This window comes from Balaenoptera ricei, chromosome 9 (assembly GCF_028023285.1).
Source record: "Balaenoptera ricei isolate mBalRic1 chromosome 9, mBalRic1.hap2, whole genome shotgun sequence".
Classification (NCBI taxonomy): Eukaryota; Metazoa; Chordata; class Mammalia; order Artiodactyla; family Balaenopteridae; genus Balaenoptera; species Balaenoptera ricei.
Window position 1 is genome coordinate 60,925,724 of NC_082647.1, and position 25,219 is coordinate 60,950,942.

General features: G+C 37.8%; 1 long non-coding RNA gene across 2 annotated transcripts in view; it reads left to right on the plus strand.

Annotated features, from left to right (window-relative positions):
• LOC132372001 (uncharacterized) overlaps positions 1-25,219 on the plus strand; it is a 246,119-nt gene that overhangs the window by 10,006 nt on the left and 210,894 nt on the right. The gene's annotated exons all lie outside the window — the stretch shown is intronic.

Genomic DNA, 25,219 nt, shown 5'->3' on the forward strand with positions numbered 1-25,219 from the left:
AGACAAAACAGTGAAGTCAGCCAAAATTGAAACACGCCCTTCCAAAGAGACAAAAAAAAAAAAGAACCTAAATCTTGCATCATACCCCAAGGTGGGCAAATTCAGGCTTTGGCAACTTGCCCAGTGGAATAAGTTCCAGAGACAGGACCCTTCAGTGAGCAAGACCAACCAACAGGTTGGGAGAGTTCAACTTCTCAGACAGACTTGCAAAACCTCTCAGCTGATCTTAATACTAGATCAGGCTCAAAAATTGAAAAGGGAGGGCTTCCCTGGTGGTGCAGTGGTTAAGACTCCGCCTGCCAGTGCAGGGGACCTGGGTTCGAGCCCTGGGCCGGGAAGATACCACATGCCACGGAGCAACAAAGCCCGTGCACCACAACTACTGAGCCTGCGCTCTAGAGCCCATGAGCCACAACTACTGAAGCCTGCGTGCCACAACTACTGAAGCCCGCGTGCCTAGAGCCTAAGCTCCGCAACAAGAGAAGCCACTGCAATGAGAAGCCTGTGTAACACAATGAAAAGTAGCCCCTGCTTCCCACAACTAGAGAAAGCCGTGCACAGCAGCGAGGACCCAACACAGCCAAAAATAAATAAATAAATAAATAAATTTATTTAAAAAAATTGAAAAGGGAAAGAAATTTATAAAAGTGCCTGGTCTATGAGTGAACTAATTCATTTATTCATCGTACAAGGTTATGAGTGCCTACTATAGGCCAGCCAATGCTCTAGGATAGGGTACATCAGTGAACAAAACAGACAAGATCTCTGCTCTTGTGGCTTTTACATTCTAGTGTGAGGAACGATAAACAACATAGGATGATATAAATTAAACTGTGGTAGGTGCTAAGGAGGATAAAAAGCAGGGTAAGGAAAATGAGGGGCAGGGGTGGAATCCAGGAAGCTTACTGTATTTAATGTGCAATCGGGGTAGAACTCAGGGAGGAAACACGTCAGAGCAAGACTTGAAGGAAGTAAAAGGAGGTAGCCAAGTGGGTATTGGGGGAGGAGCGTTGTAGTCCAAGAGAACCTAAAGCACACCTGGAAGGTTGGAGCAAACTTTGTGTGTCTGAGTAGCAGGAAGGAGGCCAGTGTGGCTGCAGGGGAGTGAGCTTAGGGAAGACTACTACAGTGAGGTCTGGGAGGCCTTGTAGGTTGTTATTAGGACCTCATCTCTTACCCTGAGTAAACTACACATGCTATCTTGCTTCAAGAATCCTAGGAACTCAGTGAAGAAACTAATTCATACCAGGTGTCAGCCTCCCTGGGAAACCACTCCACCCACACATCAGCCCTGTTTCTGCATGCTCCTTCAGTCTATAAGTTTTAATAATGTCAGCATTATGCAGCATTGTGGGCCCTTAATGTATAAATATGTCCTAGAGTTTTACTAAGAATGAGGAATGCTCATCAATATTGGAACTCTAGATATTTGCTTCCATTTATTCTTAAACCAGCAATAGAAAAATCCAAACAAAATTTTATCTGTGACTTTTATATGATGTTTGTACATATATGAAATATGTATTCTGTCACAGAAAATAAACCCCTAATATCAGCAATTCTATTATGGGCTCATGCTCTATGAAACTTGATCTTTACTAGGGGCTTGATAAATATTTAAAGGTAAGGAGGAGCTTAAAAATCAATTTGGAAGACAAAAATGGATCTGCTTATAAGAAATAAAGACAAAAAAAAAAAAAGAAATAAAGGCAATATTAAAGGAATTATTATGAATCAGCTATACATATACATATATTCCCATTTCTCCTCCCTCTCCCAACACTCTAGGTGGACACAAAGCACTGAGCTGATCTCCCTGTGCTATGCATCTGCTTTCCCATAACTATCTATTTGTGGTGTATATATGTCCATGCCACTCTCTCACTTCGTCCCAGCTTACCCTTCCCCTCCCCGTGTCCTCAAGTCCATTCTCTACGTCTGCGTCTTTATTCCTGTCCTGCACCTAGGTTCTTCAGAACCATTTTTTTTTTTTAGATTCCATATACATGTGTTAGCATATGTTTTTCTCTTTCTGACTTACTTCACTCTGTATGACAGTCTCTAGGTCCATCCACCTCACTACAGATAACTCAGTTTCGTTTCTTTTTATGGCTGAGTAATATTCCATTGTATATATGTGCCACATCTTCTTTATCCATTCATCTGTCGATGTACACTTAGGTTGCTTTCATATCCTGACTGTTGTAAATAGAGCTGCAATGAACATTGTGTTACATGACTCTTTTTGAATTATGGTTTTCTCACGGTATATGCCCAGTAGTGGGATTGCTGGATCCTATGCTAGTTCTATTTTTAGTTTTTTTAGGAACCTCCATGCTGTTCTCCATAGTGGCTGTATCAGTTTACATTCCCACCAACAGTACAAGAGGGTTCCCATTTCTCCACACCCTCTCCAGCACTTATAGTTTTTAGATTCTTTGATGATGGCCATTCTGACCGGAGTGAGGTGATACCTCATTGTAGTTTAATTTGCACTTCTCTAATGATTAGTGATGTTGAGCATACTTTCATGTATTTGTTGGCAATCTGTATATCTTTGGGAAAATGTCTGTATAGGTCTTCTGCCCATTTTTGGATTGGGTTGTTTGTTTTTTTGATATTGAGCTGCATGAGCTGCTTGTAAATTTTGGAGATTAATCCTTTGTCAGTTGCTTCGTTTGCAAATATTTTCTCCCACTCTGAGGGTTCTCTTTTCGTCTTGTGTATGGTTTCCTTTGCTGTGCAAAAGCTTTTAAGTTTCATTAGGTCCCATATGTTTATTTTTGTTTGTATTTCCATTTCTCTGGAAGGTGGGTCAAAAAGGATCTTGCTGTGATTTATGTCATAGAGTGTTGTGCCTATGTTTTCCTCTAAGAGTTTGATAGTATCTGGCCTTACATTTAGGTCTTGAATCCATTTTGAGTTTATTTTTGTGTACGGTGTTAGGGAGTGTTCTAATTTCATTCTTTTACATGTAGCTGCCCAGTTTTCCCAGCACCACTTACTGAAGAGGGTGTCTTTTCTCCACTGTATATTGTTGCCTCCTTTATCAAAACTAAGGTGACCATATGTGCGTGGGTTTATCTCTGGACTTTCTGTTGTATTCCATTGATCTATATTTCTGTTTTTGTGCCAGTACCATACTGTCTTGATTACCGTAGCTGTGTAGTATAGTCCGAAGTCTGGGAGCATGATTCGTCCAGCTCCGTTTTTCTTTCTCAAGATTGCTTTGGCTATTCAGGTCTTTCATATTTCCATACAAATTGAAATTTTTTGTTCTAGTTCTGTGAAAATGCCATTGGTAGTTTGATAGGGATTGCACTGAATCTGTAGATTGCTTTGGGTAGTATAGTCATTTTCACAATGTTGATTCTTCCAATCCAAGAACATGGTATATCTCTCCATCTGTTTGTATCATCTTTAATTTCTTTCATCAGTATCTTACAGTTTTCTGCATACAGGTGTTTTGTCTCCTTAGGTAGGTTTATTCCTAGTTATTTTATTCTTTTTGTTGCAGTGGTAAATAGAAGTGTTTCATTAATTTCTCTTTCAGATTTTTCATCATTAGTGAATAGAAATGCAAGAGATTTCTGTGCATTAATTTTGTATCCTGCTACTTTACCAAATTCATTGATTAGCTCTGGTAGTTTTCTGGTAACATCTTTGGGATGCTCTATGTATAGTATCATGTCATCTGCAAACAGTGGCAGTTTTACTTCTTCTTTTTCAATTTGGATTCCCTTTATTTTTTTTCATCTCTGATTGCTGTGGCTAAAATTTCCAAAACTATGTTGAATAATAGTGGTGAGAGTGCACAACCTTGTCTTGTTCCTGATCTTAGTGGAAATGGTTTCAGTTTTTCCCCATTGAGAATGATGTTGGCTGTGAGTTTGTCATATATGGCCTTTATTATGTTGAGGTAAATTCCCTCTATGCCTACTTTCTGGAGGGTCTTTATGATAAATGGGTGTTGAATTTTGTCGAAAGCTTTTTTTGCATCTATGGATATGATCATATGGTTTTTCTCCTTCAATTTGTTAATATGGTTTATCGCACTGATTGATTTGCGTATATTGAAGAATCCTTGCATTCCTGGGATAAACCCCACCTGATCATGGTGTATGATCCTTTTAATGTGCTGTTGGATTCTGTTTGCTAGTATTTTGTTGAGGATTTTTGCATCTAAGTTCAGCAGTGATATTGGTCTGTAGTTTTATTTTTTTGTGACATCTTTCTCTGGTTTTGGTCTCAGGGTGATGGTGGCTTCGTAGAATGAGTTTGGGAGTGTTCCTCCCTCTGCTATATTTTGGAAGAGTTTGAGAAGGATAGGTGTTAGCTCTTCTCTAAATGTTTGATAGAATTCGCCTGTGAAGCCATCTGGTCCTGGGCTTTTGTTTGTTGGAAGATTTTTTTTTTTTTATTGGAAGATTTTTAATCACACTTTCAGTTTCAGTGGTTGTGATTTGTCTGGTTATATTTTCTATTTCTTCCTCGTTCAGTCTTGGAAGGTGGTGCTTTTCTAAGAATTTATCCATTTCTTCCAGGTTGTCCATTTTATTGGCACATAGTTGCTTGTAGTAATCTCTCATGATCCTTTGTATTTCTGCAGTGTCAGTTGTTACTTCTAGTTTTTCATTTCTAATTCTATTGATTTGAGTCTTCTCCCTTTTTTTCTTGATGAGTCTGGCTAAAGGTTTATCAGTTTTGTCTATCTTCTCAAAGAACCAGCTTTTAGTTTTATTGATCTTTGCTGTCGTTTACTTCATATCTTTTTCATTTATTTCTGATCTGATCTTTATGGTTTCTTTCATTCTGCTAACTTTGGGGTTTTTTTGTTCTTCTTTCTCTAATTGCTTTAGGTGTAAGGTTAGGTTGTTTATTTGAGATGTTTCTTGTTTCTTAAGGTAGGATTGTATTGCTATAAACTTCCCTCTTAGAACTGCTTTTGCTGCATCCCATAGGTTTTGGGTTGTTGTGTTTTCATTGTCATTTGTTTCTAGGTATTTTTTGATTTCCTCTTTGATTTCTTCAATGATCTCTTGGTTATTTAGTAGTGTATTGTTTAGCCTCCATGTGTTTGTATTTTTTACAGATTTTTTCCTGTAATTGATATCTAGTCTCATAGTGTTGTGGTTGGAAAAGATACTTGATACGATTTCAATTTTCTTAAATTTACCAAGGCTTGATTTGTGACCCAAGATATGATCTATCCTGGAGAATGTTCCATGAGCACTTGAGAAGAAAGTGTATTCTGTTGTTTTTGGACGGAATGTCCTAAAATATCAATTAAGTCCATCTTGTTTAATATATCATTTAAAGCTTGTGTTTCCTTATTTATTTTCATTCTGGATGATCTGTCCTTTGGTGAAAGTGGGGTGTTAAATTCCCCTACTATCATTGTGTTACTCTCGATTTCCCCTTTTAGGGCTGTTAGCATTTGCCTTTTGTACTGAGGTGCTCCTATGTTGGGTGTGTAAATATTTATAATTGTTATATCTTCTTCTTGGATTGATCCCTTGATCATTATGTAGTATCCTTCTTTGTCTCTTGGAATAGTCTTTAGTTTAAAGTCTATTTTGTCTGATGTGAGAATTGCTACTCCAGCTTTCTTTTGATTTCGATTTCCATGGAATATCTTTTTGCATCCCCTCACTTTCAGTCTGTATGTGTCCCTAGGTCTGAAGTGGGTCTCTTGTAGACAGCATATATTCAGGTCTTGTTTTTGTATGCATTCAGCCAGTCTGTGTCTTTTGGTTGGAGCATTTAATCCATTTACATTTAAGGTAATTATCGATATGTATGCTCCCATTACCATTTTCTTAATTGTTTTAGGTTTGTTATTGTAGGTCTTTTCCTTCTCTTGTGTTTCCTTCCTAGAGAAGTTCCTTTAGCATTTTTTGTAAATGTGGTTTGGTGGTGCTGAATTCTCTTAGCTTTTGCTTGTCTGTAAAGTTTTTAATTCTCCGTTGAATCTGAATGAGATCCTTGTAGGGTAGAGTAATCTTGTTTGTAGGTTTTTCCCTTTCATCACTTTAAATATGTCCTGCCACTCCTTTCTGGCTTGCAGAGTTTCTGCTGAAAGATCAGCTGTTAACCTTATGGGGATTCCCTTGTATGTTATTTGTTGCTTTTCCCTTGCTGCTTTTCATATTTTTTCTCTGTATTCAATTTTTGATAGTTTGATTAATATGTGTCTTGCCGTGTTTCTCCTTGGATTTATCTTGTATGGGATTCTCTGCACTTCCTGGACTTGATTGACTATTTCCTTTCCCTTATTAGGGAAGTTTTCAACTATAATCTCTTCAAATATTTTCTCAGTCCCTTTGTTTTTCTCTTCTTCTTCTGGGACCCCCGTAATTCGAATGTTGGTGTGTTTAATGTTGTCCCAGAGGTCTCTGAGACTGTCCTCAATTCTTCTCATTCTTTTTTCTTTATTCTGCTCTATGGTAGTTATTTCGACTATTTTATCTTCCAGGTCACTTATCCATTCTTCTGCCTCAGTTATTCTGCTATTGATTCCTTCTGGAGAAGTTTTTAATTTCATTTATTGTGTTGTTTATCATTGTTAGTCTGCTCTTTAGTTCTTCTAAGTCATTGTTAAACATTTCTTGTATTTTCTCCATTCTATTTCCAAGATTTTGGATCATCTTTACTATCATTACTCTTAATTCTTTTTCAGGTAGACTGCCTATTTCCTCTTCATTTGTTTGGTCTGGTGGGTTTTTACCTTGCTCCTTCATCTGCTGTGTATTTCTCTGTCTTCTCATTTTGCTTAACTTACTGTGTTTTGGGTCTCCTTTTCACAGGCTGCAGGTTCATAGTTCCTGTTGTTTGTGGTGTCTGCCCCCATTGGCTAAGGTTGGTTTAGTGGATTGTGTCAGATTCCTGGTGGAGAGACTGGTGCCTGTGTTCTGGTGGATGAGCCTGGATCTTGCCTTTCTGGTGGGCAGGACCACGTCCGGTGGTGTGTTTTGGGGTGTCTGTGAACTTAGTATGATTTTAGGCAGCCTGTCTGCTAGTGGGTGCGGTTGAGTTCCTGTCTTGCTAGTTGTTTGGCATAGGGTGTCCAGCGCTGGAGTTTGCTGGTTGTTGAATGGAGCTGGGTCTTAGCATTGAGATGGAGATCTCTGGGAGAGCTTTCACTGTTTGATATTACATGGAGCTGAGCGGTCTCTGGTGGACCAATGTCCTGAACTTGGCTCTCCCACCTCAGAGGTTCAGGCCTGACACCCAGCCAGAGCACCAAGACCCTGTCAGCCTCACGGCTCAGAATAAAAGGGAGAATAAAAAAAGAAAGAAAGAAAAAAATAAAGTTATTAAAATAAAAAAATTATTAAAAATTAAAAAAATAAAACTGTAATAAAAAAATAGAAAGAAGGGAGCAACCAAACCTAAAAACAATTCCACCAATGATAACAAAAACTAAAAACTAGACTAAAAAATAAAAAATATGGACAGACAGAACCCTAGGACAATTGGTAAAAGCAAAACTATATAGATAAAATCACACAAAGAAGCATACACATACACACTCACAAAAAGAGAAAAAAAAAAATTATATATATATTAAAAAAAAGGAAGAGAGCAACCAAATCAATAAAGAAATCTATCAATGATAATAACTCTAAATACTAAACTAATATAAACATAGAGCCAGAAACAAATTAGATGCAGAAAGCAAACCCCATGTCTACAGTTGCTCCCAAAGTCCATCACCTCAATTTTGGGGTGATTCGTTGTCTATTCAGGTATTCCACAGATGCAGGTACATCAAGTTGACTGTGGAGATTTAATCCACTGCTCCTGAGGCTTCTGAGAGAGATTTCCCTTTCTCTTCTTTGTTTGCACAGTTCCTAGGGTTCAGCTTTGCATTTGGCCCCACCTCTGCATGTAGGTCGCTTTAGGGCATCTGTTCCCTGCCCAGACAGGATGGGGTTAAAATAGCAGCTGATTAAAGGGCTGTGGCTCACTCATACTGGGGGGAGGGAGGGTATGGAATGTGGGGCGAGCCTGCGGCGGCAGAGGCTGTCATGACTTTGTAGCAGCCTAAGGCATGCCGTGTGTTCACCTGGGGAAATTGTCCCTGGATCACGGGACCCTGGCAGTGGTGGGCTGCACAGCCTCCTGGGTGGGGAGGTGTGGATAGTGACCTGTGCTTGCATATAGGCTTCTTGGTGGCTGCAGCAGCAGCCTTAGCGTTTCATGCCCGTCTCTGGTGTCCTGCTGGTAGCCACGGCTTGCACCCATCTCTGGAGCTCGTTTAGGCCTTGCTCTGACTCCCCTCTCCTCGCACACCCCGAAGCAGTGGTCTCTTGACTCTTAGGCAGTTCCAGGGTTTTTCCCGGACTGCCTCCCGGCTAGTTGTGGAGTACTACCTCCCTTCAGGCTGTGTTCACGCAGTCAAGAGGGTGCATGTAATCTTTCAAACCATGTTTTTCTTTGCATATATGCCCAGGAGTGGGATTGCTGAATCATATGGTAGCTCTATTTGTAGTTCTGTAAGGAACCTCCATAGTATTCTCCATAGTGGCTGTACTAATTTACCTTCCCACCAACAGTGTAGGAGGGTTCCTTTTTTTCCACACCCTCTCCAGCATTTATTGTTTGTAGATTTTTTTGATGATGGCCATTCTGACTGGTGTGAGATGACATCTCATCATAGTTTTGATTTGCATTTCTCTAATAATTAGTGATATTGAGCATCGTTTCCTGTGCCTCTTGGCTATCTGTATGTTTTCATTGGAGAAATGTCTATTTAGGTCTTCTGCCCATTTTTTTGATTGGATTTTCTTTTTATATTTAGCCACATGAACTGTTTGTAAAGTTTGCAAACGTCATTTGCAAATATTTTCTTCCATTCTGTGGGTTGTCTTTTCATTTTGTCTATGGTTTCGTTTGCTGTGCAAGAGCTTTTGAGTTTAACTAGATCCCATTTGTTTATTTTTGTCTTTATTTCCCTTTCTCTAGGAGGTGGGTCAAAAAGGATCTTGCTGTGATTTATGTCACAGAGCGTTCTGCCTATGTTTTCCTCTAAGGGTTTTATAGTGTGTGGTCTTACATTTGGGTCTTTAATCCATTTTGAGTTTATTTTTGTGTATGGTGTCAGGGAGTGTTCTAATTTCATTCTTTTACACGTAGCTATCCAGTTTTCCCAGAACCACTTATTGAAGAGACTGTCTTTTCTCCATTGTATATTCTTGCCTCCTTTGTCATAGATTAGGTGACCATAGGTGCGTGGGTTTATCTCTAGGCTTTCTATCCTGTTCCATTGACCTATATTTCTCTTTTTGTCCCAGTACCATACTGCTCTGATGACTGTAGCTTTGTAATATAATCTGAAGGCAGGGAGCCTGATTCCTCCAGCTCCATTTTTCTTTTTCAGATTGCTTTGGCTATTCGGGTTCTTTTGTGTCTCCATACAGATGATTTTTACAGATTTTTTTTTTCTAGCACTGAAAAATGCCATTGGTAATTTGATAGGAATTGCATTGAATCTGTAGATTGCCTTGGGTTGTATAGTCATTTTGACAATATTGATTCTTCCAGTCGAGGAACGTGGTATATCTTTTCATCTGTTTGTGTCATCTTCAATTTTTTTCATCAGTGTCTTGTAGTATTTGGAGTACAGGTCTTTTATTTCCTTAGGTAGTTTTATTGCTAGGTATTTTATTCTTTTTGATGTGATGGTATGTGGGATTGTTTCTTTAATTTCTCTTTCTGATCTTTCACTATTAGTATATAAACGTGCAACAGATTTCTGTGTGTTAATTTTGTATCCTGCCACTTTACCGAATTCATTGATTAGCTCTAGTAGTTTTCTGGTAACCTCTTTAGGATTGTCTATGTGTAGTATCATGTCACCTGCAAACAGTGACAGTTTTACTTCTTCTTTTTCCAATTTGTATTCCTTTTATTTCTTTTTCTTCTCTGATTGCCATGCCTAGGACTTCCAAAACTGTGTTGAATAATAGTGGTGAGAGTGGACATCCTTGTCTTGTTCCTGATCTCAGAGGAAGCGTTTTAGCTTTTCACCATTGATTATGATGTTACCTGCAGATTTGTCATATATGGCCTTTATTATGTTGAGGTATGTTTCCTCTGTGCCCAGTTTCTGGCAGGTTTTATCATAAATAAGTGTTGAATTTTGCTAAAAGTTTTTTCAAGTTGTCTTTTTTATTGTGATGTGTTCTTTATATATTCTGAGAAAAAGCCCCTTATCAGATATACATGATCTGCAATTTCTCCCATTCCGTGGATTGTTTTTTCACTTTCTTGATGATATCCATTGAAGCAAAAAGTTTTAAATCTTTTTTATTTGTATATTTTAACATAAAATCTGTGTATATTTAAGGTGCACAACGTGATGATTTGATATATATACACGTTGTGACATGATTACCACAGTTAAACTAATTAACATATCATCTCACATAGTTACCATTAAAAAGTTTTTAATATTAATGAAATCCAATTTAGCTATTTTTCCTTTTATCACTTGTGCTTTTTAGTCACCTCTAAAAACCATTGCTTAATCCAAGGTCGTGAAGATTTACGTCTGTGATCCATTTTGAGTTAATTTTTGTATATGGAGTATAATAAGAGTCCAACTTCATTCTCTTTAAAAAATGTGGATATACAGTTATCCCAGCACCATTTGGTGATTCTAGGATCTTCTTAAAATTTAGGTAAAAATACTTCATAGGCTATATTAATTATAATATATTTATTAATATTAATTACAATACTGTTTTTTCCTCTCTGGGTGCTTTTCTACTAGTCTATCAAAGCTTTGTAAGCATTGTATTTAGAACAAAACAAACATCCTCTGAATTAAAACTTCACGTCAGTAATGACTGACTACAAGATAGGTTTGTTCAACTGTACTCCCTTACTTATTGTTACATATTAAAGTACTAAGATCCTCACCATTATGTCATCCTATATTAATTCTCCCATTCACACTTATAGGATGAGGAACAGAGCAGTGTTTGTCCTAGATGATGCTTCTTTGTGATTTTATAACACCATTTTGCTCATTTGTGCTTATGGTACCCATTCAACTGATGATATAAATACAAATTTGAAATGTGGTAAGTTACTCTCATATGCTATTAGAGTAATTGGATACACAAAACAGGCCAAAATAAGATGAATGCTAGAAAATAAATGAAAAAGAAAAAAGGTGAGTTCTACTGTAGACTGGCAGCAATGAATATAATGATACATAGATACTTCCTTTCTATAGGAAGTCAATTAAATGGAATGTAAAACACATTATCCAAATGTTATTAAGAGGGTTGCAATGGGGGTGAAAATGTAGAATTCAAAATGTGTGGGTTCATAAGGCATCTGGAAAAATGAAAATTGTGAAGTAAGAATTTTTTGGTATGTCCTTAAACTAAGTACTCCTGGACCACTGACAGGATTGTTTAGGCTCCTGGGCAGATATAACTCTGTCATGTCTCAACTGTGCGAGGAAGTTTCAGCTAGCTATCTCAGCTTCAAAACATTCTGTTTGCTTTGTTCCCTGGCTCCACAGTCATTAAACCCATGGTTGTCCTTAGTTCATGAGTTCTATATCTAGAGAAAAAATTAACTTTCTTAGTGTAAATATTTTGCATTATAAATTAATAAACTATTCTGGTGACTTTATGGAACATAAGCCACTGTTAGATGGAGTTCTGGATCTAAGGACTAAGTGAGGAAGAAGATCCTAGAGTAACTTTGAGTCCATGCAACATTGCTGAGTAGAGAGGTGACAATGAAATTAGAAACCAAGCCACAGAGCCTTGTGCATTTGTTTCACAATCACATTCATATTTAATAAAATTCTGGTTATTTACTCTTGTGAGTCACATGATAAAAATAAAATTTGAAGTCAAATTCTCCTTTTTAGCATATTGATTGAATAACTCCTTAGCATTCAGAGAATTCTGGAAAGGGATGTAAGTATCCCAATAATACGTTCATGGGGGTTGATTCCTGTGTTGTGAAAATGCCCACTGAATTTGTTTAACACACATATGAGAGTTCCTGAAAAATAAATATTATCCACAAATAGGAACTCAGTCAACACTTTTCCTTATTATTGCTTCTGAACTTCACTGTTACAAATAAGGACTGAAAGCCAAAGGGTGTCATTGTAGCCAAAGGGACTATGACTGGAAGAATTTTATATAATTTATTAGCTTTTACAACTTTCTCCATGCTTACTATATACTTTTCTGTTGTCATCATTCCTGTAGTACTTAGTCTAAACTTTTAAAGCAGAAATCGTGTCCATGTATGTACAGTTCACAAAAACGTAGAAGAGAGTACATGATTCACTCACAAACAGTCTTGGAGATGAGAAGAGAGAGGAGTTTCTAGGGAAAGATGAGGTAGGAACAGTATTAAAGAGAAAAGAAATGCAGGCTATAGAGTTCAGTCTTATAACTTTCAAGTCATGTAATATTAAAACTCAAGCCACAGAGCTTGGTGAATTTATTTTCTGTAAAATTCTTGTCAGTAGCTACCATAAGTCATAAGTCTTTATCAGCATGAGTTCCACAGGCCTACATGAGGGACAAAAAGGAGCACTTGTAAATTTCCTTGGGCCAGAGACTGGAGGTAATTGGTTGGTTGGTCACACCTGGTGAGATTCTCTTGAATCAGGCACTGATAGCAGAAACCCTAAGAAAAACAGACACCGCAGAATTGATGACCATTCCTACCCCGGCTTCCTAGTTTCTGGCACAGACCTAATCAGGTCTCCTTTCAGAACCTGTAGTTGCCCTTACTGTCTTGTGACTTCTGATTACACATGGGGTTGTTTCCACACTCACACCTGTGACTGAATTGAACAGCTGATTGCCTCACTCTTCCTAATATTACCTGATGAGATCAAGCAATGGTGTGTTAACTCCAAGGGCTCAGGGATGGCGAGCAGAGGCAAAGCAAGCACAAATATGAAAGCTAGTACCTAGGGTCTTATGAAAAATATGCATTTTTAGGATATTAGAAAAGCAAGCTGTAATTAGCTTAATTCTGAATTCTGGGGCTGATTCCAAGGAAAGCAAAATTCCCCATGTCCTGGGCAGAGCAAGTCTGTGCGTGTGGTGGCCTTGATGTCTTCTCTCTAGGCAATCACTTCTCTTAACCTTAGAACAGCACAGCCAGGTTGCCAAGGACTTTTCCCTCACATCAAGGGGCTGATTCATGAAACAGCAACTTGCTGGGTTACACTGTGTCCTGGATTTTAAAAACTGAGCAGGAGCCAGGGTGTGGATTGTCTATGCAATTCTGCCCCCGGCTTGTGTCAGCATGTCCTAGTATTTAAGCAAAGTATAAGTGTGTGCTCATTTTTGTGAAGAAAATCCAACAAAGGAGTAAAATCATTATAGGCCTCTTCGTTGACGGGAAAGTCAAGTCTTCTGGTCAGCTGTTGAAATGGATGAAAATTGATTATTTTTAAAAGCTCTGATATTAGAATGTTCACCCTAAAGTAATTCTTTCTATGGACTATCTGTTTATTTCATTTCATTAAACTTTATAAGCCTCCTACATGATAGAACTTTATCTATTTTACAAATGGAAAAATGACTTTTTTAAGATCATAATTAATCAATAATAAAGCTAAAGAAAAACAGCCCTGAATCTCTTAATCTCTATTTATGATGGCAGGGTGGGAAAAGGCTAATTTATTACACTTCCATGATAAACTTATTTCCTGTGAATTAAAAAAAAAAATGCTGTTCTTTCTGTGTCTTCAGAATTTTTAAGGAAACATGAGAACAAGGGAGGGAGAATACACATTTTAACAAATTTGTTCAAAGCAAGATCCTACTTCCATGCTTTTTTGTTTTAGTTATATTTTAAGTAAACTTTATTTTTTAGAACAGTTTTAAATTTTTAGAAAAATTATGATAGTATGGAGAGTCCCATGTAGCCCACAGCTAGTTTCCCCTATCGTTAGCATCTTACCTTAGTATGGTATATTTGTCACAATTAATGAACCATTATCAATACATTATTGCTAATTAAAGTCCATACTTTATTCATATTTCCTTAGTTCCTACCTAATATCCTTCTTCTGTTCCAGCATCGCATCCAGGATATCACATTACATTTAGTCATCATGTCTCCTTAGGCTCCTTTTTGACAGTGACAATTACTTAGACTTTCTAAGGTTTTGATGACTTTGACAGTTTTGAGGAGTACTTAGGCATTTTGGTTTTAGCTATACAGTAAGTCCCCTACATACAAATGGGTTCCATTATGAGAGTGTGTTGGTAAGTCTGATTTGTTCATAAGTCCAACAAAATTAGCCTAGGTACCCAACTAACACAATCGGCTATGTAGTACTGTACTGTAATAGGTTTATAATACTTTTCACACACATAATACATAAAAAGCAAACACAAAAAATAAAGAAAACATTTTTAATCTTACAGTACAGTACCTTGAAAAGTACAGTAGTACTTACAGTACAGCAGCTGGCATATGGGGCTGGCATCGAGTGAACAGGCAAGAAGAGTTACTGACTGGAGGAGGGAAAGGAGGTGGGAGTTGGTAAAGCTGAAGGATCATCAGCAATAGGAGATGGAGGGCAAGCTGCAATTTCACTCACGCCTTATGTGGTTGGACATGCGAACACACGTTCGCATCTTTGAAAGTTCACAACTTGAAGGTTTGTATGTAGGGGACTTACTGTATCTATATCTATGTTAGTATTTTATAGAATGTCCCTATTTTTCTGATGTTTTTCTTATGATTAGACTGGGATTTACCATCTTTGGGAGCAAGACCACAGAGATAAAGTGCAGTTTTCATCCCATGACATCAAAGGTGCTATCAACATAACTTACCACTGTTGATGTTGACCTTGATCACCTGGCTCAGGTAGTGTTCGTCAGGTTACATGCTCTTTTGAAATATTATTTAATTATACAGAATGATCTCTTCATTAAAAATTATTGAATTCAGGGACTTCCCCGGTGGCACAGTGGTTAAGAATCCGCCAGCCAATGCAGGGAACACGGGTTCGATCCCTGGTCCGGGAAGATCCCACATGCGGTGGATCTAAGCCCATGCGCCACAACTACTGAGCCTGCACTTTAGAGCCTGTGAGCCACAACTACTAAGCCCGCGTGCTGCAACTACTGAAGCGCGTGCACCTAGAGCCTGTGCTCTGCAACAAGAGAAGACACCGCAACGAAGAATAGTCCCCACTCGCCGCAACTGGAGAAAGCCCGCACACAGCAACGAAGCCCCAGTGCAGCCAAAAAAAAAAAAATTATTGACTTCAATTTTAAACATAATTTATCTGAGTAACGATAGAATTAGAACTAGCTGCACAGGTTACAATACATAAGAGATGACATTGCATGTTTAGCACAGTGACAGGAGGAGGAATTACACAACAGAGAAACTGGTTTAGTGAATCATAAAGTTCATCATGTGCACAATTCCTGTGGAGCAGGTCGATACTCTCAGTTCTTCACTAGCATATTTTACTTTGCAAAACATGTTGCAATCATTCTTTGGTTATTTTCCCTACAACATCCCTAATAAGAAAGCAAAGTAGGGCTTCCTTCATTCAGTTCACTTTCAACAAATAAATAAAGGAAGAGCTTTGGAGTCAGAGAGACTTGTGTTTGATTTTGAACTTAGACACTTTCTACTTTGTGATCTTTGGGAAAAGTTTTTGGAGCACCTGATCTATAAAAAGGGGCAGTGGCTATATACAAGAATACAAAATGAGTATTGTGAAGTAGGTTGGGCAAGGAGGCATGGATTACTACAAGGTGGAAAATATGAATTCCATGGCTCTTATACATCCATAAACATGTTTGTTCTTAATGCCCATATGCTTTATGGCACAACAGAAAATACAAAGCAGGTATTTTGATAAGGCCTCTGGTGTGGTGGAGAAACTCAAGCCCACTAAGTAATCATCTTATCATCTCACAATTAGGTGAATGACACTACAAGAGCTCAGGATTTAGAGTCAAAAGACCCGAGTCTATACCCTGAGTCTGTCACTTCCAACTGTGTGGCGTTGGGCACATTACTTAACATCTCTTAGCCTTGTTGTAGTTGTCTATAAAATGAGTGTAATGTGGGGATTAAATAAAAGCATCTAGCACATCAGTGAATATTAATTACATCTGAATTTTAATCAACTTTGGAGAAGCTGAGTCAACTTGCCTCTAGAATAGCTAGCAGAAAGCTACAGAACATTCTTACCTGCGTTTTCAGTGAAGGAATTGGGCTCATACTGTCCTAGAAGGCCATTATTTTTGAGATTTTGTTTAAGGCTCATTCTTAATTTGACTCAGTTATTTTAGGCAAGAATGTTTTCAAAAGACCTAAGTGATGTTATTAACAAATGGGTTACATCTTCTCCACACAGAGTTAAGCCTCTAATTATACCTTGAGCTGATTTATTAGTACTACAGGCTTAAACATTTCCTAACTATTAAGGCTGACTACAGACTCAGAATAACTGTCCACATGCAAGGGATCTGAATGGCAAAAGCACCACAGAGGAAGAGGTGATACCTGGTGAATGAGTCACAAGGAAAGGCTCAGAGGAAGGTATTAATTAGGGTAATAGGAAATTATAACAAGTAAAATATGGGTTAAGTATCAGTGAATTTCCCTTAAGGACATATTTCCTATGATAGGAGGGAAGATTCTTCTAAAGGAGGTGACTAAAACCTCCAAGCTTAAGACCTTTAAAACGAGACTGAACAAACTCCTTATGAACATACCAGAGGGAAGAATCCTGGCCTGGTTGGGGGAGGGGGGAGGTGGTGGGTGATCTAATACCCCTTTGCACTGCTGAGGACTTTGAGTTGCTGATCTACCCAGTAACTGAATACACTGCAAGCCATCAAGTACACAGTTGCCTCCCTTGAGTTGTATAGCTGTCATTCCTATGGGCACTATTTTCTTTTGGGGCAACCTTCCAGTATCACTGATATTAACATAAAAATCTATAAACCTGCCTTTGTTTTTAAGATCCAATACATATGTTTTCATTGTTCTTCCAGCAAAGGAAATTTTATTTCTCAGGATATACAGGTTAAATATTAATTTCAGTTTCCTCACAAGGAAGGTAATTTTTTAATGCAAAACTGACTTTAACTTTCTCAGACTTAATTCTTTCATTTCTTGTTTAATGGAGTCTTACTAGTTTGACAATATCAAATGAGTAGGGATGACCTCCATCTCTCAGGAACCCCACCAGTGGGTATGTATTGAAGGAATGAGGAATTGTTAACAACTATCACTATTCTAAGTCCAATAAGGAGAGAAATGCACAAAGGCCCATAGTCTTACCTTCAGCAACTTTGTGCCCTGCCAGTAGTAACCACAACCAGGCTGATCTGTGTCTCAGGCAACAATGGGCGAAGCACGCCTCCTAGGCCCACTCCAGCTTGAATTTACCCCCCACCCCCACCACACCACATGAGCAGGCTAGATGGCCACCTATGTGGAGTGATCTCAGGGGTACTGGCAAGGTCCTCCTTACATGCCTTCTTGGTGATATCTGCAAGCATCATTCTTTAATTAGCATCAAGGTGTGGCACCCTCTCCCGACCGCCCTTCATCATCCACGTCTTCATCCTACTTCCGCCCTGCTCTCCACTTCTCCATCTCTCCTCTTCTTCCTCTCAGGTTCCCCAAACTAGGGGCACCACTATTTGCTTTGCACCCTTATTTCATTTAATAGCCAAGTCCTGTTAAATCCACTTCCACATATCTCTGAAATCATCTACTTTTCTCCACTACTTTAGTTTGATCCAGACTCGTCTCTCTCCTGGATTATTACAACAGCCTCCTGACTGGTCTTCTTGCTTCTCTTCTTGTCTCCCTTTAATCCATGGTCCACAGAGCAGCCAAGGTGATCTTTTAAAAAATTAGTCTGTTTTAAAAGATTTAAAACAGGAGAGAATGTGGAGAAAAGGGAACACTTGTGCACTGTTGGTGGGAATGTAAATTGATACAGCCACTATGGGAAACAGTATGGAGGTTCCTTAAAAAATGAAAAATAGAACTACCATATGATTCAACATTCTGCTTCTGGGTATTTATCTGAAGAAAATGAAAACACTAACTCAAAAATATATCTGCACCTCCATGTTCATTGTGACATTATTTACAATAGCCAACACAGGGAAGCAATTTAAGTATCCATCAATGGATGAATGGATAAAGAAAAAAAATATATATATATATAATATTATATTATGTAATTATATATAGTATATACTTATGTAACATTATATATATACATAGTGTAATATTATTCAACCATAAAAAAGGAAATCCTACCATTTGCGACACCATGAATGAGCCCTGATGGCATTATGCTAAGTGAAATAAGTCAGACAGAGAAAAACAAATACCATATGATCTTTCTGATATATAGAATCTGAATTTAAAAAAAACCCCAAACTCATAGATACAGAGAATAGATTGGTGGTTGCCAGAGGGGGTACAAAATGTGTGAGGGGAGTCAAAAAGTACAAACTTCCAGTTATGACGTAAACAATTTCTGGGGATGTAATATACAGCGTGGTATGAGATAAACAATTTCGGGGGATGTAATGTACAGTATGGTGACTATAGTTAATAATACCACATTGTATATTTGAAAGTTAATAAGAGAGTAGATCTTAAAAGTTCTCATCGTAAAAAAAAAAACAACTGTAACTATGTGTGGTGATGGATGTTAACAAGACTTGTAGTGATTATTCCACAATAAATACAAATATTGAATCATTATGTTGTATACCTGAAACTAATATAATGTTATATTTCAATTCTATCTCAATTTTAAAAACAAAACAAAACCCCAAACAATAATCCGATTATGTCATGCCCCTGCTTAAGACACTTCCTACTTCCCTGCTGCCTTCAAGATGAGTTTCAGCTCATATTATACACAGCTTTCCTCTCCAGCCTTATCTCCCTCCTCTCTCTGTCTCACATTCAGTGCCTCAGCCACACTGAATTGTGGGCAGCCCTCCAGATATTCTGGCCCTTTCTTCCTCATCTTAGTTCCTTCTACCCTTAATGCCTTCTCCCAGTCCTTTTTCACCTTAATAACTCTCATTCATCACACCGATTTAACCATGGACAACTTGTTCTCCAAATATCTTTCCATAGTCCCCCAAGACAGGATTAAATGCCTGTCCTGCCTACTGCTGCACTGCCTATGTTCACCTCTCTACAGCTCTGTCACACTCTAATATTCCCTAAGAGATTGTCATGTTGGACAGGGACTGGGTCTTTTTCCCTATGTTATCTCCAACACTTACTATAATGTTGGCATCTAGTAAATACTAAGTAAAACTTTGTTGAATCAATAAATGAACAACAAATCTTCCCCTGGGAGAAATAACACATTGATTCAATAGCAAAAAAGGGAGACAAGTTAGGGAAAATTACCTAGGGAACTTTGTGAAGGAGATGTAATTAGGACCGGGGGGAGAAGGTGGCATTTGAGGTGAGAGGAACTGTTGTGAATAAAGGTATCTAAATGAGACTAGGAAAGGGCTGTTCATGAAATACTGGAGAGTCTGGCTTCATTAGAATGGAGGATATATGTTGAGGAAATGAAGAATGGCCAAATTATAAGGGGTTTTGAAAGACAGGAAGAAGACTTTATACACAGTGTAGTTGGAAATTGTGACCCATTCATGATTTCAGAGCAGATGAGTGACATGATAAAAGTAGTGTTTAAGGAAGATGAATATGGGAAATACATACAGGAAACATTGGACAGGATAATTCTGCATTCATCAAAAGCAGCTAAAAGGTTGCTGTTCCATAACATAAGGGGATGTGGTAGGTTATATTACTATTTTAAACATTTGCTCCCTCTCTCTCCCACCCTGTATCTCCCACCCCTTGGCTCTGGACTTGACCATGTGACTTGCTTTGGCTGATAGAATGTTAGTGGACTCAAGAAGCACTTGTGTGATTGAACTTGCTTTTGCCATCACCAAGAGAAGAACATGTCTTGGCTAGCCTAAAGAGAGAGAGCTGGGGCAAAGTTGAGCCTCCGTTAACCCCAGGCAGCCTGCAAACTTTACATGATAAATACTTGTTTTAAGCCATTAAGTTTTGGGGTGTTTTGTTATGCAGCAATAGTAACTGATACAGGGGATAAGGATGTGATAGTGGTATAGAAAGCAGGGAGGGAATGATTATGACATACTTAGAAGGACAAATTAACAGGTTGAAATAGGTTCTGGCCATAATGAAATAAGTTTAGATGTCAAAAATGCAAAAGAATAGCTTTAAAAGCCATTTTCCTTTATCAAATGAATTGAGAATATCTGAAGAAGAAAATCTGAAGTAAATGAATAACATTATTATTTCTAAGAAGCAGTTACTTAGGTATATTCTTTCTCTTTGAGGGCAGATTTTTTTTTTTTTATTCAGTGAGTGTGTGCTTTGTGCATTTGCATTTGCAAAGGCCCTTATTTGGTGAAATCCTTCTTTTGGAAAGTGTACCCGTCAATTAATTATCTACTTAAAAAGGAGGGAGGATGATGTCATTAGAAAACATTTATTCTTGTGAATTTACATAAATGTATAATACAAATAAAATAACATTTTCTGAATAGTGCCTTGCACCTTTTCACTTTGGGAGAAAACAAAAATTGACTATAGGTTTCTGGTAATTTTTTTCTTTTGTAAACTATTAAGTTATTTGGAGTGACTAATCCAGCTGTCTTTACTCTTCTGGCTTGCTTCTGGCAAGAAGCACATTAGTGGTAGAAATCTGAGGGGACAAAAAATTAGAAGAGCAAAGAAGAACCATATAATGCTTTGCTTATAAGAATCATCTATTGTTTGGGGGGAAATTACATTGCAACACTTTAATTTTGGAGTCAAATCAGTCACCCTTGTCTAGACATAATCCTCTGACCAAAGTGTTTCTCTTTGCCTTTCCACCAAACTTCCTGCTACAGATCTGCTTTTACGTGAGTCCCACTGTATGGATTCACATTGCTGTGGGCAAGCAGCTTCTGATTATTTTACATGCAGAGAGAGAGGGAGAGTGGAAAGGAAGGAGAGAGAAGGAGGAAGGGAGGGAGAGAGAGGGAAAAGAAGAAGATAAGAAGGAAAGAAAGGGGGAAATGAATGAAAAATTCTCTGCAGAGTTATTGGAAGCCAGTACATATGGCTGAGGTATATGTACTTGTCAAGGCCTATCAAACCATCTTGCCCTGGCTATGTTCTTTCTAAAAGCTCAACACGTTCACACAAAACTGCCACCTCAAGTCTGTGAGACACCCTCTTCTATCATTGTAGAAGTAAAACTTTCTGGATGAGAGACTCAGCCTTAACATATTTCTGAGCAGAAATGTTTTCTTAGATACATTTTATAAGTGAGGAGTGGGATACAGTTGGGAGGACCCAGAAAGTGCTTGGCTGGTTCTGTTAAGAAAGTGAGCTAGCTCTAGTCCCCTGACCCACTCCTGGGGATACCAAGAGAGAAGAAAAAGATTGAGGAATCCTAGAACCTGACATTCAAACTGTGAGAAACTCCTGGGAGGACAGAAGAAAGTTAGGCCCAGGTGTGAGGGGCATGGTAGCCCAGAGCAGAGGACCATTCTCTGCTCTGGATCAGAGCCAGCTGAGGAAGAGCTTTTTATCTTTGGTGGACACTGATAAACATCACGTGAAAGAGGCCAGCCCTTAAGTATTCTTCCCTCCCTCTCCCCTTCTTATTTTCCATGGGATAGGTGATTGCAATTCAGAGAGGCAGCTCTTGACAAAGAGTAGTGCCATAGGCCAAGGCACAGGAAGATTTCAAAGCAGCTTGCCTAGTTGATGGCAGAGCAAGCAGAGTGAGTTATAGGAGGGTGACATACACCATGTTATGTCTGTGGTGACATAACACCATAGACCTTCTTCCTTGAGGAATATCTCATCCCTGATGCCAAATGCACTCTGATGGGTATTAGACAGAGCCTAGGCTTTTGCTGCTTGGAAACATTACCAGCTAAAGTATTAATTTTTTGAGGTGCAAGCATTTTAAAAGAAGATAAACTGAACAACCTGCACTAGATGAAGCACAATTAATGCACCAGAGGGGAGAAAAAATTTTAAGCATAATAAAAATCCTCAAAGAAATAAGGGAGATTATTAGGAACACAAAACAGGCACAAATCATTGTAAGAATGAATCAGTGAAAGAAATTCGGGCATCAAAACATGAGAGTTAAAGAACTCAATATACCTGAAGATGAATTAGTGAACTGGAAGATCAGATGGAGAACTCTCCCAGGAAGCATCAGGCTTCCTGGGAAAGCAAGAGATACAGAAGATAGAAATTTGTTTAAAAAGTTGAGATCTATATAACAGGAGTCTTGGGAAGAGGGAACAAATAAATGGAGGAAGGAAATCTTGCCATTTGACAACATGGATGCTAAGTAAAATAAGTCAGTCAGAGTAAGACAGATAATGTATGACTTCACTTATACATGGAATCTAGAAAAGCTGAACCCACAGAAACAGAGAGTAGAGTGGTAGTTGCAGGGCTGGAGGAGTGAGGGAAATGGGGAGATGTTGGTCAAAGGGTACAAACTTCCAGTTATAAGATGAATAAGTTCTGGTCATCTAATGTATAGCATGGTGACTATAGTTTACAATACTGCATTATATATTTGCAAGTTGTTGAGAGTAGATCTTAAATGTTCTCACCACAAAAAAAATTTTAAAATGGTGATTATGTGAGGTGATGGGTGTGTTAACTAACTTACTGTGGTAAATCATTTCACAATATACGAGTGTACCAAATCATCACATTGTATACCTTAAGCTCACACAATGTTATATGTCAATTATAGATCAGTAAGCTGGAAAAAAAGCAAAACCAAAACCAAATAAATGGAGGAAAGGAAATATTTGAGGAAATGATAAACTAGAATTTTTCAGAACTCAGGAAATATATAATACCTTAGATAAAAAAAGACCCATGGACTGATAAATAGAGTAGGTGAAAAAAGAAATCAAACCTAACAGCAATATACTAACACTTAAGACCATCAACCAAAAAAGAAAAATTCTACACGCTTTCAAAATGGGGGTAGGGGATGGGGACAGGGAATTATACCTGCAAAGGAACAAGAATGAGATTGCTGTCATTGACATTAAATGAGTTAATATATGTAAATTTCTTAGAACATTCCCTTGCATATAGTAAGCATTCTGTAAATGTTAGCTATTATTATTATCTAACTTCTCAACAGCAACCCTAGATGGAATAAAATAATAGAGTAATATTTGTGTTACTGGTTAACACAAAGTGTTAAAGAAAAAGATCTTTGAACTTTGGGTTTTATATTCTCAGTGAGGTAAGGCTGAGAAAATATACAACATAAGATTCTCATTAAATATACTCTTGGACAAATATTTACAGAGAAAGAGAAATAGATATTGCAGGATTCTATAGCTGTATAGGGAGTAAAGTTTGATTTCATATTAAAATGCAAGAATCAGGAAGAGAAACAAGATATGTCTATAATAATTCCAAACAAAATTTTGTGTGATACCAAAATGGCCAGGAGCAGAGCGACCAGAGAAAAGTGAACATAAGCTAAATTACATCTGTTTCTTGGAAGGGAGAGAGTGGCAGTTATAGATGTTATTAGCTCATGAAATTGATGAGGAAAGCATCCATTTTAATAAATATCAATGAAAAATAAAACTATACAGTATATAACTTTCAAACTAGTTGAAGAAAATTCCATATTTCAAAGCAAGTTAGGAGTCTTAGCCTAGATACTCCTGAGAAAGCGGAATCTGACACAAGGGCTTACATATAGATAGTTTATTTGGGAAAGTGATTGCAGTGAGCAGGAGTAGGGGACTGGAGGAGCAAAACAGAAGGAAAGGAGGAAAAACCAACGTAAGGATGCATTATGGAGCTGTGGACAGATAAAGAGTGGTCCTCGTGGGACCCTCTAAGGAGCTATGGAAAATGTTCCTTGCAATTGTCTGCCTTCCCAAGGATTGAAAGAAGGAAGTGTATTGCCCGTGAGCTGCAAACTCACACTTTCAGTCTGCCCGTGAATAAACAGCTCATGCCATGCTGCTGCATCAGATAAGCCTTGGGGCAGAAAGCAAGAAACAAGAGATACAACTTGCAGGTGAGTCAGGGTACTATTAGGTCATACCCCTGTAAAGTTGATCACTGCAAGAAAGACTGGAGTAAAAGGTAGAGTTAGAGTATGTAAAGCAGGGCACAAGAGCTACCTGATACAGTGGGGAATAAAGAAATAAAACACAAAAATAATAATAAAGAAAACACAAAATTGTATTATAGAAATAAGTCCTAGTAGAATAATAATTACAATAAATTTGAGTAAACTCACCAATCAAAAGACATAAATGTTCAGGTTCGAAAAGAGAACAAAACTGAGCAGCATGTTCATAAGAAGAGAGAAATTAAAAATGAAAAGATTCAAAAAAAGTTGAAAATGAAAGATTAGATCAATACCTATCAGGCAAATTTCAAACGGTTGCAAGTAGAGTTAGCAAGCTAGAGTTTCAAGACATAACTCAGTAATTGATCCTCCAAGTGTCAAAAATAAGCAACAACAAAATATTTAAACAGCCAGTACATTTGAGTACAGAAATTTATGCCCATCAAACAAAAAATGCATATTCCTTATTTTTATTTTTGTTGAACATAGTTGACAAAATATTATATTAGTTTCAGGTATACACATAGTGATTTGGTATTTTTATAGATTATTATCCATATAAAGTTATTATAAAATATTGGCTACATTCCCTGTGCTTTATATTATATCCTTTTACTTGTTTTATACCTCGTAGTTTGTATCATTTAATCCCCTTCACCTATCTTGCCCCTCCCCTCAACCCTCTCCCCACTGGTAACCACTAGTTTGTTCTTTGTTATCTGTGAGTCTGTTTCTGTTTTGTTATACAGTATTCTTTATTTGTTTCATTTTTCATATTCTACATATAAGCGGAAACATACAGTATTTGTCTTTGTCTGACTTATTTCATTTAGCATAATACCCTCCAGGTCCATCCATGTTGTTGCCAATGGAAAAATTTCATTCTTTTTTTTGGCTAATATTCCATTATATATACATCACATCTTCTTTATCCATTTGTCTATCAGTTGGTGCTTATGTTGCTTCTGTGTCTCAGCAATTGTAAATAGTGCTGCTGTGAACATT